Source organism: Pelobates fuscus, chromosome 10, assembly GCF_036172605.1.
Source record: "Pelobates fuscus isolate aPelFus1 chromosome 10, aPelFus1.pri, whole genome shotgun sequence".
Taxonomy (NCBI): Eukaryota; Metazoa; Chordata; class Amphibia; order Anura; family Pelobatidae; genus Pelobates; species Pelobates fuscus.
This window is the reverse complement of record NC_086326.1, coordinates 112,731,584-112,746,579: the sequence shown is the minus strand read 5'-3', so window position 1 is coordinate 112,746,579 and position 14,996 is coordinate 112,731,584. Positions and strand designations below refer to the sequence as shown.

At 40.4% G+C, this 14,996-nt stretch overlaps 1 protein-coding gene across 2 annotated transcripts in view; it reads left to right on the top strand.

Moving 5' to 3' along the window:
- Positions 1–654: 654 nt before the first annotated feature.
- Positions 655–14,996, top strand: part of NUDT8 (nudix hydrolase 8) — a 57,118-nt gene continuing 42,776 nt past the window's right edge. For both annotated transcript variants that reach the window (XM_063434919.1, XM_063434920.1), the window contains exon 1: positions 655–757. The gene's annotated coding sequence lies outside the window, so the exon portion shown is untranslated. The remainder of the gene's footprint in view (positions 758–14,996) is intronic.

Below are 14,996 nucleotides of genomic sequence, written 5' to 3'. Positions count from 1 at the left end.
GCACTCCCTTCATCGGCAAGGGGTTTAGGGCACATTACAGTGAGTATTATTGCTTTAGAGCTTTGTTATACACCCGCACAATATTGAGCACCTAGAAAAGAAAGATTGACATTAGGATAAAAAAAAGAGCGATTTGGGCTCAAAATACGCACTGTCCCTCCTAAATAGGGATACTTCAGAGGTATGTGCTTGCACTGCCTTCTGCCTAAATAGAATATGTAATGGCTGTAGGTGTAGTATCTATTTCTCCAAAAACATTTTCAATTAGTTATGGGTCAAGCACATTCCATTGCTGGTATAACATTCCATTCACATTGTAAGGTGTTAAATTCCAGCTACCTGTCTCACAACCGTTTGTCAGGCTAGGTAAAATGCTGTCAGCTATGCTTCAATTAAGGGTGCATCTTCAATTGTGCAACACAGTTATCTTTCAAAGACTGGCTGGTGAGCTGCAATTAAATAAGTAAGATAAAATTTTGTGTTTTGGGTCTCAACATCAGTTTTCCTGTCTTAGGTCAATCTCTAGAACTCGAGGAGAGGTTGGACCACAAGTGACTGATATTACGGAAATAATCCGTTATACGTCCTTAAATTTTGCCGCCATCTTGAATATGGGAAACACTGTCCACATTTGGGTAATCCGGCCATCTTTAAAGAGGGCAGCTGGGACAATAAGGGACTGCTGTTCGTGTGAAAGTTTTAGAAGGGCAAAACGAGAGCAATTTCGTAATTTCGGTTTATAGTTGGTGTTTACAAGGTAAGCAGTTTGCCTCCCCGGCATTTGGTGTGACTGAGTACATGCTTTACTTCGTAATGGAATCGTGTCTTTTAACTATTGAATTGCTCAATTGTATTCAAAGACAAATGACCGTAAATGCCCTATTACTGAAAATGAATGGTGTAATAAAGAATTCACTTAGAATATATAGAATATGAGCGAGTCTTGAGACTTTTCAAAATATCAAATAAAGGTCATGTTACTAAGTAACAGATTGTTTACATTCCTTTTAATCAGGAAATTCTAGTAGACGTGTTTGCCAGTGTTATACAATGCAATAGCTGACCCAGTTTTTTATGTATTATGGGCATAAAGAGTTTATAAAAAAAAAATCCCAATACATACACTCACTTTAAAGGACCACTATAGTGCCAGGAAAACATACTCGTTTTCCTGGCACTAGAGTGCCCTGAGGGTGCCCCCACCCTCAGGGTCCCCCTCCCGCCCGGCTCTGGAAAGGGGAAAAGGGGGAAAACTTACCTTTTTCCAGCGCTGGGCGGGGAGATCTCTGCCTCCGATCCTCCTCCGTTCCGCCCCGTCGGCTGAATGCGCACGCGCGGCAAGAGCTGCGCGCGCATTCAGCCGGTTGCATAGGAAAGCATTTACAATGCTTTCCTATGGACGCTTGCGTGCTCTCACTGTGATTTTCACAGTGAGAATCACGCAAGCGCCTCTAGTGGCTGTCAATGAGACTTGGGTATTTGTTCCTATGCTGAGGATAATCTGATGTGATGATGTGCCTTATGTTATTGTAATCTTGTAAGCGCATTTTTGTCTATTAAAGATTCTATTAAGATACTAAACTGCACTATTAGTTCCTGATATCTGCTTATATTCCCTTGTGGGTTGGATTCACCCTAAAGGAACACTATAGTGTCAGGAATACAAAGTGTATTCCTGACTCTATAAGTGTGAAAACATTTAGCTTCCCGGCCTCACTTGCCCCATGAAAAAGTTAATTTACTCACCTTTTTTTCCAGCGCTGCCTGGGTCTCCTGGTGGCTGGCCCATCCTGTGCGCCTTCTCCTCTCAGCCTATCCAATAGGGTCTCAGCCTATCCCATAGGAAAGCATTGGGAGGCTATTGCGCATGTGCAGCCAAACGCTGCACTAGTCAGCATCTCCTCGTAGAGAGGCATTGAATACATCTCTATGAGGAACATTCAGCGTGGAGATGCTGAACGGCCGTGCTGCACATTGTGCAGCACTGGCCCAGGAATCACCTCTAGTGACCATCTGAGTGACTAGGCAGCAGTGTAAACACTTCTCTTAAATGGAAGTGTTTATATTTAAATGCCTGCAGGGACATCCTATACACTCCAGAACAACTACATTAAGCTGTAGTTGTTCTCGTGACTACAGGATCACTTTAAGAAGAATCTGTAAAATTCTTATACCCCCCTAGTGAAGAAAGGTTCTTCTAGTTTGCCTAATTGTAACCACAAGGGGGTGTTTGCAGCTAGTGTTTCATATCCACACCAATTGAATTATCTGGACTTTAGTCACCAGGTAATCCTATAAATATAGGTTCAACTTTTATTGTTTGTTATTTTTTTTAATATTAGTTATTCGTTCTCCACATTTTACGTTTTCTCTTTACTTTGGATAGTTATATAAAGTTTTTGTTTTTGTTTGTGAGGCTACACATAACAAATTTGTTAACCCCTTAAGACCGCAGCCAAATGTACAAGTTGTGATCCCAAAAAAACGTAAACAAAACCTGGAATTTGCGCTATATGTCTGTGTAGCGGACTGAACCCTGCACCAGAGTCTGCCCCAGTTTCTTGGAGGGGACTGCTTGCTCGCCTCCTGCCCTGTGATGATGGTCCCTGGGAGATATGGCCCTTCAAGTACAATATTTGGGCATAATGGATTATGTATGACCTTACTGGCACTTTAAGAACCATCTGGGGACATACTGTTGAGTTACTGGGTGACCACCATTTCATGTATCAGAGGCACACGGTGAGAACAATGGATGAAACACATGGTGAGAACAATGGATGGCGGCCATTTTAACTCACAGACATTGTTGTGACTTTTCTACATGGTGCCATCTCGCCGGTATTTGGCACACAAAGACATCGTGCAGTAGTTTTAAACTATACAACACGGGACACATTATACAGTAATTATTTTTTATATAATCTGTATATGTTCTGCGGAATCTGCATTAAACTGTATCTTCCAAACTACTGAATGGATCTGGGTGAATTTTGGATATGTGGTTCACCCAGATCCCCCTTATATGTGGTTATTGCATGTTTTGGGGTCCCTGTGATATTTGTTATAAAACTGTATTCCTCTGCCTGTGATAATGAGATTACCCATTGTGTTCAGTAATCCTATTACAGGCAGAGGGGAGGATTTTGTGTGGGAGTGTCTGTGTGTAGGAAAGGAAATGGAAAAGCGAAAAAGGTAGGCACGCAGGCCTCCATGTATAACATTTGCATGGAGATATTACAGGTCGTATGTCAAGCATTGTAGTTACAATGTAAACTAGCATAGAACAATATAAAGCGTAAAATCGCTCAGATACTCAGTCATAATGTAAAAAGTATAAGACTGCGTAAAAGGTAAGTATGCCCTAAAATCGTTGGCATTGCTTTTAAACTTTGAACTTCACATGGATACGTATCGTAGTTGCCACCTAACATCTAGTGTAGGGGGACATCTTCCGGTCCTCTGTGTAATTTTGGGGTCTAGTGAACAAGTTAAGGGAGTCAAGTGCTTTATACATAGATCACTGTAGGTGAGCAATGATTAACATAGCAAGTTATAGAGACCCTTGTATGGTGTGTTCGAGGGTTGATATCAGGTTTGAAATGTGAGCCTCTAGGCTCGCGGGCCCAGAGTAGTGGTGTACGTAATGTCCGTACGTGTCGTTTGTGTAACTTTAGTGGTCCAAGAAGGATGCAAGCTTGGTAAGTCAGGAGGTATGTTCCCAATTAATATCGCTGAACCCGAGAGTCACAGTGAGGCGGTGTGTCTGGGGTTCGGTTCGCCCTCGTTCACATACCTGTGGACGGTCGGGTGTACGGAATTGTAGTGACTGGAGGTGTCTGTCTGAAGACTGAGTTACATGTTATCTGTCTCCTGGTTCTGTGGGTCAGGGGTGGGGTGTGATGTGTGTCTCCCCTACGTCTGGCTGCGGGCGTCGCGGAGTCCATATGGAGGGGGATTTATGTGTTGAAGGTCTGTAGGTTGGAGATCGTGAAACATTGTGGGTGCAGTCAATATGGTCACGGTGTACCATGTGTGTCGTATGTGGTCTCCCCGAGCCCCCCCCCCCGCTGCCCCCCGCCCCAGCACTCCGGGTCTCAGCCAACAATGTGCAACAAGAAAGGATGGGATAATATGGGAGGGTGAGGTAAAAATGCGTACAGCGGTCTGTGCTATGCGGATCCTGTCCCCGCCGGCGCTCCCTCGGCAGTCCCAGCGGCATCTCTATCTTGCCGATATTGGGATATGTATAAGAACCATGGTAGCCACATCTCCGCATGTTTGTTACTCCGGTCTGTCAGAGAAGCGTACGTTGCTTCGGCCTCTTGAATATCCTCCACCCTGCGGATCCATTCCTTCTTAGTTGGAGTTGTCGTCGTCTTCCAGTGTACCGGTATAGTTGCTTTGGCTGCATTTAGGAGGTGACGGAGTATTGATTTCTTGTATAGTGGGATTGGTTGCGATGAAACGTGGAGTAAGGCCAGTTAAGCGCTCCAGTCCGGAATGTCCCCCAGGATAGTCGTCACCACGTCCTTGATCATGTTCCAAAATGTGGCTATGTTACTGCACGACCACCATATATGTACCAGGGTGCCTCTGTCTGCTTGGCATCTCCAGCATGTGGGTGGGACTGATGGGAATATCCTGTGTAACCTTGCTGGCGTTCTATACCAAAAAGAGAGCACTTTATAATTTACTTCTTGGTAGTACGAGCTCATAGAACTCTTTTTTGTTGCCAGATCAGTGCTTTATCCCATTGTGGGGTTGTGAAGGTCATCCCCAATTGTTCCTCCCATTGTCGTTTAAACGTAGTGGCAGTGTTTGCGCCAGCTGTTATGAGGTGTTGATAGAGTATTGAGATTGCATGGTCAAGGGGGTTGTTTCGGTCGCATAGGTCTTCGAACCAAGTAAGGTTTCTATGCATGCGGTCTTTGTGGGGCATTGAATCATAGTAGTGTTTCAATTGCAGATATCGCAAGACGACGAGGGGAGTTCTGGGATCACCTCCCAGGAGCGAATCCAGAGTGCGCAGTTTACCATCACTCAGTACCTTGTGCATGGGGATGAAAGTGCAGGGGCCAGTAGTGGGCCATGTGCTTGCGGGAATTCCGCCACCCATAGCTTTGTTATGCGAAAGGGGGATCATTGGGCTCGGCGTGGGTGATATATGGTTCTGATCCCTCAGTGACTTCCAACTTTGTATCGTCTGTAAGATCGTCCCCTCCTTCTGGCATTGTGACACGCTACTTCCATCACCACCCCAGATCTTCGCCTCCAACATAGGGCCAATAAGGCCTCTGTCGAGCTCTGCCCATTGTTTCCGTGGAGGTTCCGAGTGCCAGTCCAAGATGCGTTGCAGTACCGTAGCTTGGTAGTACTTTTTAAAGTCCGGCAGCGCTAAGCCCCCATGTTGTCTGGGCCGGCATAGGATGTCATATCGAAGTCTCGATCGTTCGCCTCGCCAGACATATTTGATAACTGCCGACTTCAAATATGAGAGGAAGATTGCTGGTAGAGTGATGGGTATGAAGCAAAGAAACAAAGTATATACACTAAGAAAATACACGTATACTGTGATAGCTCCAGGTGAACTTCACAACCACCTGTGGAAATATATAGCAAATAGACAAAAGTGGAAACCACCCAGAATACGTATAATAGATAGAATACAAAAAGGACAACCTGATATAGGTCAAATTTCCTTAAATGGAATCTGTGTGAAAATTGAAAAAACTTTCATAGCGTAAAAAAGTAAATATAAGTGGTGTTTAAAGTGAGATTAGAAATGCACTCACAAACAAACGATCATTCAGGCCTTTCACCCTCTCAGGGGTAGTGTGATGAGTAAAGATATCCTCCGACACGATATATGTGAATGTAAAAAAGTGCAATATAGTGAAGTATGTCTAGAAATATATAAATTCACATTTATTCATTGCACTTACAAATTAGCAGCATAAAAAAGGCATCTCTCCATAAACATATGGAACTCCTGGTGATGATAGTCGAGTATCCACAATCCAGAGTCAGGAAGAAGATACAGCATTCAAATAAATAAAAGTAAATAAAAACAATATAAGTACATAAGAAGTTCTGTAATATCCAACGCGTTTCGTCCTATTGGGTGTCGGACTTCTTCAGGGATAGTTGTGGATCCACTTCTGGAGGTTTTTATACCATTAAACATCATCTTCTTAATCCGGTACACATGTAATCGAACATGCGTTTCACTGTGAACCGCAGAAATCCAGCGCGGAATACATGGAGCTTCTCAAACAGTTCCGGGTAATAGTGCGCATGCGCGTAATGAACGCGCATGCGTCAACTGAAAAGACCGCTGCCTGTAGGGAACAAAAAGCACAGAAAGGCGAAAAAACGCCTGAGACCAAACCGTGCACATTCTGCTAGAAAATCTTATATAGTGGCAAAATTGCCTATATTATTACAGTATACACCCTGGATATATCTATGCATCTCAATATATATACACATTTTTATTTTGTCTTACAAACATGAGTACAAAATTAATATAAAATATACTGTATAATATATAATATATATACACACACAACCCATATGTAAATATAAGGTTATAAATGGGGATGGATTGAAAATCCAACTAATATAAACCAAATTAAAGGGTCATGTTAAACCCATAATAAGTTTTTTATGTGCAAGGAATTATGAATGTAGGTTTAATTATAGGGGTTCCTATATGTGAATCAGAAAGTTGAACTAAATTAAAGGGTCATGTTTAACCCATAATAAGTTCTTGGTGTGCAAGGAATTATGGATGTAGGTTAAATTGATTATAGGGGTTCCTATAAGTGAATCAGAAAATTGAACTATAATGAGTTATATAACATAAAAAATATATATTCCATATATTTACATATAGATTAATATATACATATAAACAAAGAAAAACCATGACATCTTATTAAAGAAACATCGACAACGAAGAGAACCCTTGAGGAAAAATGATTAGATGAGACCTTGTAAATCTATTTCTTGGTTAAGTCCCACATTTAAGGTTTTTAGATTGAAAATCCACCAAGCCTCCTTCCTAACTAACTCCTGTAGTTTGTCTCCACCTCTCCATCCTAGTTGAACTGAGTCTATTCCATAAACTTGCAGAGTGTTCCAAGAGAATGAAGGACAAGAATTACAGTGTCTTGGTACACTATGGTCAATTTTATTTTTGCGTATGTTGTTGTGGTGTTCCAATATTCTGATATGTAACTTTCTGGATGTGCGTCCGACATATTGGGCACCACAGCCACATTGTAATAAATAAATTACAAAAGTAGAAGAACAATGAATATAGTTTTTTATTTTATATGTTTTTTTCGTGTATGTACCAGTAAAATCTTGGATTTTCCTTTTGAGGTGTATACAAGTAGAACAATGGCCACAGCTGTAAAACCCTTGTAATTGGGTCTTAAGAAAGTTGTTACAAGAAGGAGTGGTAGGTAATAGACTGGGTGCCAATTTGTTCTTTAGATTGCTAGATTTTTTATAGATTACTGTAGGAAAATCTGGTAATACATCTTTTAGGATCTCATCTCTCTTTAAGATGTACCAATGCTTTCTAAGGATTTTTTCCACCTGTCTTGCTTGGGAATTGGGAAACGCGTTGGATATTACAGAACTTCTTATGTACTTATATTGTTTTTATTTACTTTTATTTATTTGAATGCTGTATCTTCTTCCTGACTCTGGATTGTGGATACTCGACTATCATCACCAGGAGTTCCATATGTTTATGGAGAGATGCCTTTTTTATGCTGCTAATTTGTAAGTGCAATGAATAAATGTGAATTTATATATTTCTAGACATACTTCACTATATTGCACTTTTTTACATTCACATATATCGTGTCGGAGGATATCTTTACTCATCACACTACCCCTGAGAGGGTGAAAGGCCTGAATGATCGTTTGTTTGTGAGTGCATTTCTAATCTCACTTTAAACACCACTTATATTTACTTTTTTACGCTATGAAAGTTTTTTCAATTTTCACACAGATTCCATTTAAGGAAATTTGACCTATATCAGGTTGTCCTTTTTGTATTCTATCTATTATACGTATTCTGGGTGGTTTCCACTTTTGTCTATTTGCTATATATTTCCACAGGTGGTTGTGAAGTTCACCTGGAGCTATCACAGTATACGTGTATTTTCTTAGTGTATATACTTTGTTTCTTTGCTTCATTATTTTGTCACTTCACTATTGTATATCACTATTGCTATGGCCGCACAAAATGTTTATGATGAGAGAGACATGACAGAAAACTTAGGATTGATACCTTATTCAGAGGGGGGAACAAATCTATAGACAGTTCCCTAAACCATAAATTTATCCAGTTGGAACGTCTATTAGAGAAAGAAACTCGCAAATGGTGGGAAATTACATCTTTAGAACAGTATTTAGCTTACGATATCATCCCACGTGGTTTAAGAATACTTAAAATGCCAGCTTTTGGCCTAGAGGATAAATTACTAATGCAGGATTGGCATAATGCCAACGATGAATGCTCAAAAAAATACATGACTGGTCTAATTAATTATCAAAAAAGATCTTTGAAATCACTAGAGGATGAAATTAATAAAATAGAGAATGAACTCTCTTTACAGGTAGAACTTAAAGCAGTAGAAAACAACTACACAATTTTAAAAGAGAAAATAAAAGCTGTTGATGATAAAATTTCAAACACTAAGTCCACCAAGTTTAGGAGGGATCAGGATGATTACCAAAAGGGCAATCAAAGAAATTGGCCCAGGCAAAAACTTGAACATGGGCATTCTAGATACTCATACAAAAATCAACCCAATTCTAGATTCCAAGATCCCCATCCAAAAAGACTAGATACAAGACGTTTTTCCAACTCTAATTCCAATTCATATTCTAAGCCTCTATTTAGAAAAAATTTGCATGATAATGTCAATCCTACACAGTATAAAAAATACCCCACACGAACAGCAGGTGGTTATTCTCCCAATCATTCTAGATATTCTAAAAACAACCAGGAAGTTTTTTTAGACAAGGAGCCAAACCAAAAACTAAATCCAACCCAGTTTTCCATACACACTCAAAACAGATTCCAACACCTAAAATCTCCCACAAAGAAAAGACCGCACTTGGAGGTGGAGGAGGAGGACCCTCCACTCCACCTCTCACACAGACAAAATTAAATCAATTTGAAGGCATTTTTAATCTTTCTGACATATCCCTTTCACCGCAAGAACTGTCATTATTAAAGAAAGGCTTGAATTTTGCTCCGTCTACAAATTGTAATCCCTTTAACCTTTATCTAGACAACCAGAAATTCCTGAGAAAATTAACATTAAAGAGATTCTTTAAAAGTAAGGAAATGAACTTGATCACCTCAGAGCTATATCTAAGTAATACTCCATTAGACTCGAATATAGAGAACAAGGTACCTGATATGGAATCGAAAATCATTCATACCACTTTGAAACCCAAATCAAATTTTTTTCCATGGGCAGCCAAGGGGAAATTCCTGGAGGTCTTTAATGACTTGGTACAGGAAGATTTAAACAAAATTGTGGACAGTAAATTCAAACCCAATCTTACCAAAAAAGAAAAGTCAGCTTTAACCACACTTACAGAAAATCACAATTTTGTTATAAAAGAAGCTGACAAGGGAGGGGGGATTGTTATTATGAACAAATCTTATTATTTACAGGAAGCCTATAATATCTTACATGACGTTAACACATATCAAATTTTGGAAAAAAATCCTTCTTCTGAATTTCTGGCAGAATTAAATACACTATTGACTACCGGTTTAAATAATCACATTATCAATCAGGATGAGTTTAAATACATCTATAACCCGAACTGCAAAGTGGCAGTTTTTTATTTTTTGCCAAAAATTCACAAGAACACTCAAAAACCCCCAGGACGTCCCATCATCAGCGGAATCAATTCCTTGTCATGCAAATTATCAGAATATGTGGATTTATTTTTACAGCCATATGTCCCATTACATTATACTTTTATCAAAGACACTAGGCATATTCTACAAGATTTACAATCTATAGAGTGGAAATCCTCTTATATTCTAGCGACAGCAGACATTACAGCCCTATACTCTAACATTCCCCACGCTAAGGGTATTGCTTGCATTCAAGATACCCTTAGATCACCAAAAGTTTTAGAGGATGCCCAGATTGAGTTTCTGGTGAGTTGTATTCAATTCGTACTCGCCAAAAACTTTTTCTGGTTTAATGGTCAGTTTTTTCTTCAGCGGTGCGGCGTCGCCATGGGAACAAAATTCGCCCCCAGTTTTGCCAACTTGTATGTGTCCCATTGGGAACGCCAGCACATCAAGTTGGCGGACCATGATGGGGGTGGTTTGGTCCTGTGGCGGCGCTTCATCGACGATGTCCTGATCATCTGGGATGGTTCTACAGAAGACCTTGATTTATTTTTGGGCCAAGTTAACGACAATGAATATAATTTAAAATTCACTTCGGTATCCAGTAATTCCACTATAAATTTCTTGGATTTAACTATATATGTAGAACAAAATCAACTAAAAACCAAGACGTATTTTAAGCCCACAGACTGCAACACAGCCATCGAAAACTCCAGTACTCATTATCCTCCATGGCTCTCCAACATTCCTAAGAGCCAATTTACCCGGCTCAGAAGGAACTGTACAGACAACCACATGTTCCTAGAACAGTCTAAGATTGTACAACAAAGATATACTGACAAAGGGTATAATGTGCAAAAAATGGAGACATCTAAATCTGAAATATTAAATTCTGACAGATCATTATTTCTAACTAACAAAAATGAAGAAGTTTTGGAACTATTAACAGCTGAGCAAAAAATAAAAAATAGATTCAGATGGAAAAATAAAAATAAGGATAAAAGTGACAATACAGATAGAGGAAAAAATAATAGCAACAATAAAGACACTAATAACAAATTTGAATTTGCGTTTGTCACACAATATAATTCCCAAGCAAGACAGGTGGAAAAAATCCTTAGAAAGCATTGGTACATCTTAAAGAGAGATGAGATCCTAAAAGATGTATTACCAGATTTTCCTACAGTAATCTATAAAAAATCTAGCAATCTAAAGAACAAATTGGCACCCAGTCTATTACCTACCACTCCTTCTTGTAACAACTTTCTTAAGACCCAATTACAAGGGTTTTACAGCTGTGGCCATTGTTCTACTTGTATACACCTCAAAAGGAAAATTCAAGATTTTACTGGTACATACACGAAAAAAACATATAAAATAAAAAACTATATTCATTGTTCTTCTACTTTTGTAATTTATTTATTACAATGTGGCTGTGGTGCTTAATATGTCGGACGCACATCCAGAAAGTTACATATCAGAATATTGGAACACCACAACAACATACGCAAAAATAAAATTGACCATAGTGTACCAAGACACTGTAATTCTTGTCCTTCATTCTCTTGGAACACTCTGCAAGTTTATGGAATAGACTCAGTTCAACTAGGATGGAGAGGTGGAGACAAACTACAGGAGTTAGTTAGGAAGGAGGCTTGGTGGATTTTCAATCTAAAAACCTTAAATGTGGGACTTAACCAAGAAATAGATTTACAAGGTCTCATCTAATCATTTTTCCTCAAGGGTTCTCTTCGTTGTCGATGTTTCTTTAATAAGATGTCATGGTTTTTCTTTGTTTATATGTATATATTAATCTATATGTAAATATACGGAATATATATTTTTTATGTTATATAACTCATTATAGTTCAATTTTCTGATTCACTTATAGGAACCCCTATAATCAATTTAACCTACATCCATAATTCCTTGCACACCAAGAACTTATTATGGGTTAAACATGACCCTTTAATTTAGTTCAACTTTCTGATTCACATATAGGAACCCCTATAATTAAACCTACATTCATAATTCCTTGCACATAAAAAACGTATTATGGGTTTAACATGACCCTTTAATTTGGTTTATATTAGTTGGATTTTCAATCCATCCCCATTTATAACCTTATATTTACATATGGGTTGTGTGTGTATATATATTATATATTATACAGTATATTTTATATTAATTTTGTACTCATGTTTGTAAGACAAAATAAAAATGTGTATATATATTGAGATGCATAGATATATCCAGGGTGTATACTGTAATAATATAGGCAATTTTGCCACTATATAAGATTTTCTAGCAGAATGTGCACGGTTTGGTCTCAGGCGTTTTTTCGCCTTTCTGTGCTTTTTGTTCCCTACAGGCAGCGGTCTTTTCAGTTGACGCATGCGCGTTCATTACGCGCATGCGCACTATTACCCGGAACTGTTTGAGAAGCTCCATGTATTCCGCGCTGGATTTCTGCGGTTCACAGTGAAACGCATGTTCGATTACATGTGTACCGGATTAAGAAGATGATGTTTAATGGTATAAAAACCTCCAGAAGTGGATCCACAACTATCCCTGAAGAAGTCCGACACCCAATAGGACGAAACGCGTTGGATATTACAGAACTTCTTATGTACTTATATTGTTTTTATTTACTTTTATTTATTTGAATGCTGTATCTTCTTCCTGACTCTGGATTGTGGATACTCGACTATCATCACCAGGAGTTCCATATGTTTATGGAGAGATGCCTTTTTTATGCTGCTAATTTGTAAGTGCAATGAATAAATGTGAATTTATATATTTCTAGACATACTTCACTATATTGCACTTTTTTACATTCACATATATCGTGTCGGAGGATATCTTTACTCATCACACTACCCCTGAGAGGGTGAAAGGCCTGAATGATCGTTTGTTTGTGAGTGCATTTCTAATCTCACTTTAAACACCACTTATATTTACTTTTTTACGCTATGAAAGTTTTTTCAATTTTCACACAGATTCCATTTAAGGAAATTTGACCTATATCAGGTTGTCCTTTTTGTATTCTATCTATTATACGTATTCTGGGTGGTTTCCACTTTTGACTATTTGCTATATATTTCCACAGAGTGATGGGTATGGTCTGCATGAGGTATAAGATTCTCGGGAGGATATATTTATTTTTAGAACCGCTATCCTCCCGTGCCAGGTGACGTGTGGGTATGACCATTTAGTCAGGTCATCCAGAACCTTCTTAAGTAGTGGCTGGTGGTTGTATTTATATATATCGGCCGGGTCCGTGGGTATCCATATGCCAAGGTACTTCATCTTGTCACGGCACCAGTGAAATGCGAATTGCGAGCTCAGGGATGAGTATTCCGATGCGGTTAGTGTGATGTTCAAGGCTTCGCACTTCGAGAGATTGAGCTTGAATCCAGAGATCTTCCCATATCGATCTGATTCTGAGAGGAGACACGGTATAGTAATTCTAGGGTTGCGTATAAAGAAGAGTAAGTCATCCGCGTATGCGGCTACTTTATGATCCGTCCCCCGCCAGTTGTATCCCTGAATATCCGGGTTCAGCCGGATCGCTTGCAGGAGTGGTTCGAGGGATATTGCGAACAGTAGTGGCGAGAGCGGGCATCCCTGTCGGGTGCCGTTATTGATCATGAAGTCAGTCGTCGTGGCCCCGTTGACCCTAAGTGTGGCGCGTGGTTTGTCGTATAATGCGGAGATCCATGTGAGGAGTTTCTGTCCGCAGCCCATTTGCCTCAGTGTTGCCATCATATAGGTCCAGTTGACGCGGTCAAACGCTTTTTCTGCGTCTGTGGAGAGTAACATCAGGCGGGTGTTCGTCCGTCGTGCGTGGTGCTGGATTGAGAAGAGTCGGAGGGTGCTGTCTCTGGCTTCTCTTCCGGGGATGAAGCCCGTTTGGTCTGCGTGGATCAGGTCCGGGAGAAGATGTTTCAACCTGGTCGCCAACACTTTAGTGAACAGTTTAGTGTCCACGTTCAGTAAGGATATCGGTCGGTAGCTGCCGCATGACAGTGGGTCTTTCCCTGGTTTCAGTAAGACCGTTATAGTCGCCGTCATGTATTCCGTACCCAAGGTTCCCCCGTCTCCCACCGCAGCAATTGCCTTAGTCAGCCATGGCAGTAGTGTACTTGAGAATTTTTTATAGTACCCGACAGAGAAGCCATCCGGGCCAGGCGCCTTGCCCGTCTTAGACGATTTAAGTGCTGCCGCTAGTTCCTCCACGGTGATCGGCAAGTCAAGGGTCAGAGCCGCATCCTGAGGGATCGTGTTCATGATCGTATCGGTTAAGTACTTTTGTATTTGTGAGCGTCGGAGCGTGTTTTGTTCCCCATCTTCTCCTGGTGGGTGTAGGTTGTATAAAGCCTGGTAAAATGACCTGAATTCGTCAGCGATTTTCTGTGGTAGGGGTGTCGTTTCCCCTGAAGCGAGGCGTATTTTGTGTATTTGTCTGTGGGGCGTAGATCCCTTCAGAAGTCTCGCCAGGTACTTACCTCCTTTATTCGCGTGGACGTAGTAAAAGTCCTTCGAGCGTTGCATCGTCCTGAGGTGTCGTTTGGTAATAAGTTCTTTAAGAGCACGCCTTTGTTCCATTAGTTCGCCATAGATTGTGTTTAGTTGAGATCTCTTGTGTTGGCGTTCCAGCAGTGCTATAGAGCGATATAGGTCAGTCATTTCCTGTATTGCTGCTTTCCTTTTTTGCGTGGCGATGCGTATAAGTGTGCCGCGGATGACACTCTTGTGAGCTTCCCATATGGATATTGGGGATATATCTGGAGTGTCATTTTCCCGGAAGTACTGCTCCAGTTCCTGGTTTATTTGCGTCTTGGTATCCAGGTCCATTAGGAGCGTCTCATTGAGACGCCAGGTCCACATGGAAGGCCGGAATAGGGGGGACGCCAGTTCGACCCTCACCGAGTTATGGTCTGACCATGTGGCTGGGTCGATTTTTGAAGGTGAGAGAGTCCCTCTTGAGTAACAAAGAGGTAGTCAATGCGGGAGTAGCGGTCGTGGAGAGCCGAGTAATATGTATAATCTTTAGTGGAGGGATTAAGTGTCCTCCAGCAGTCAACTA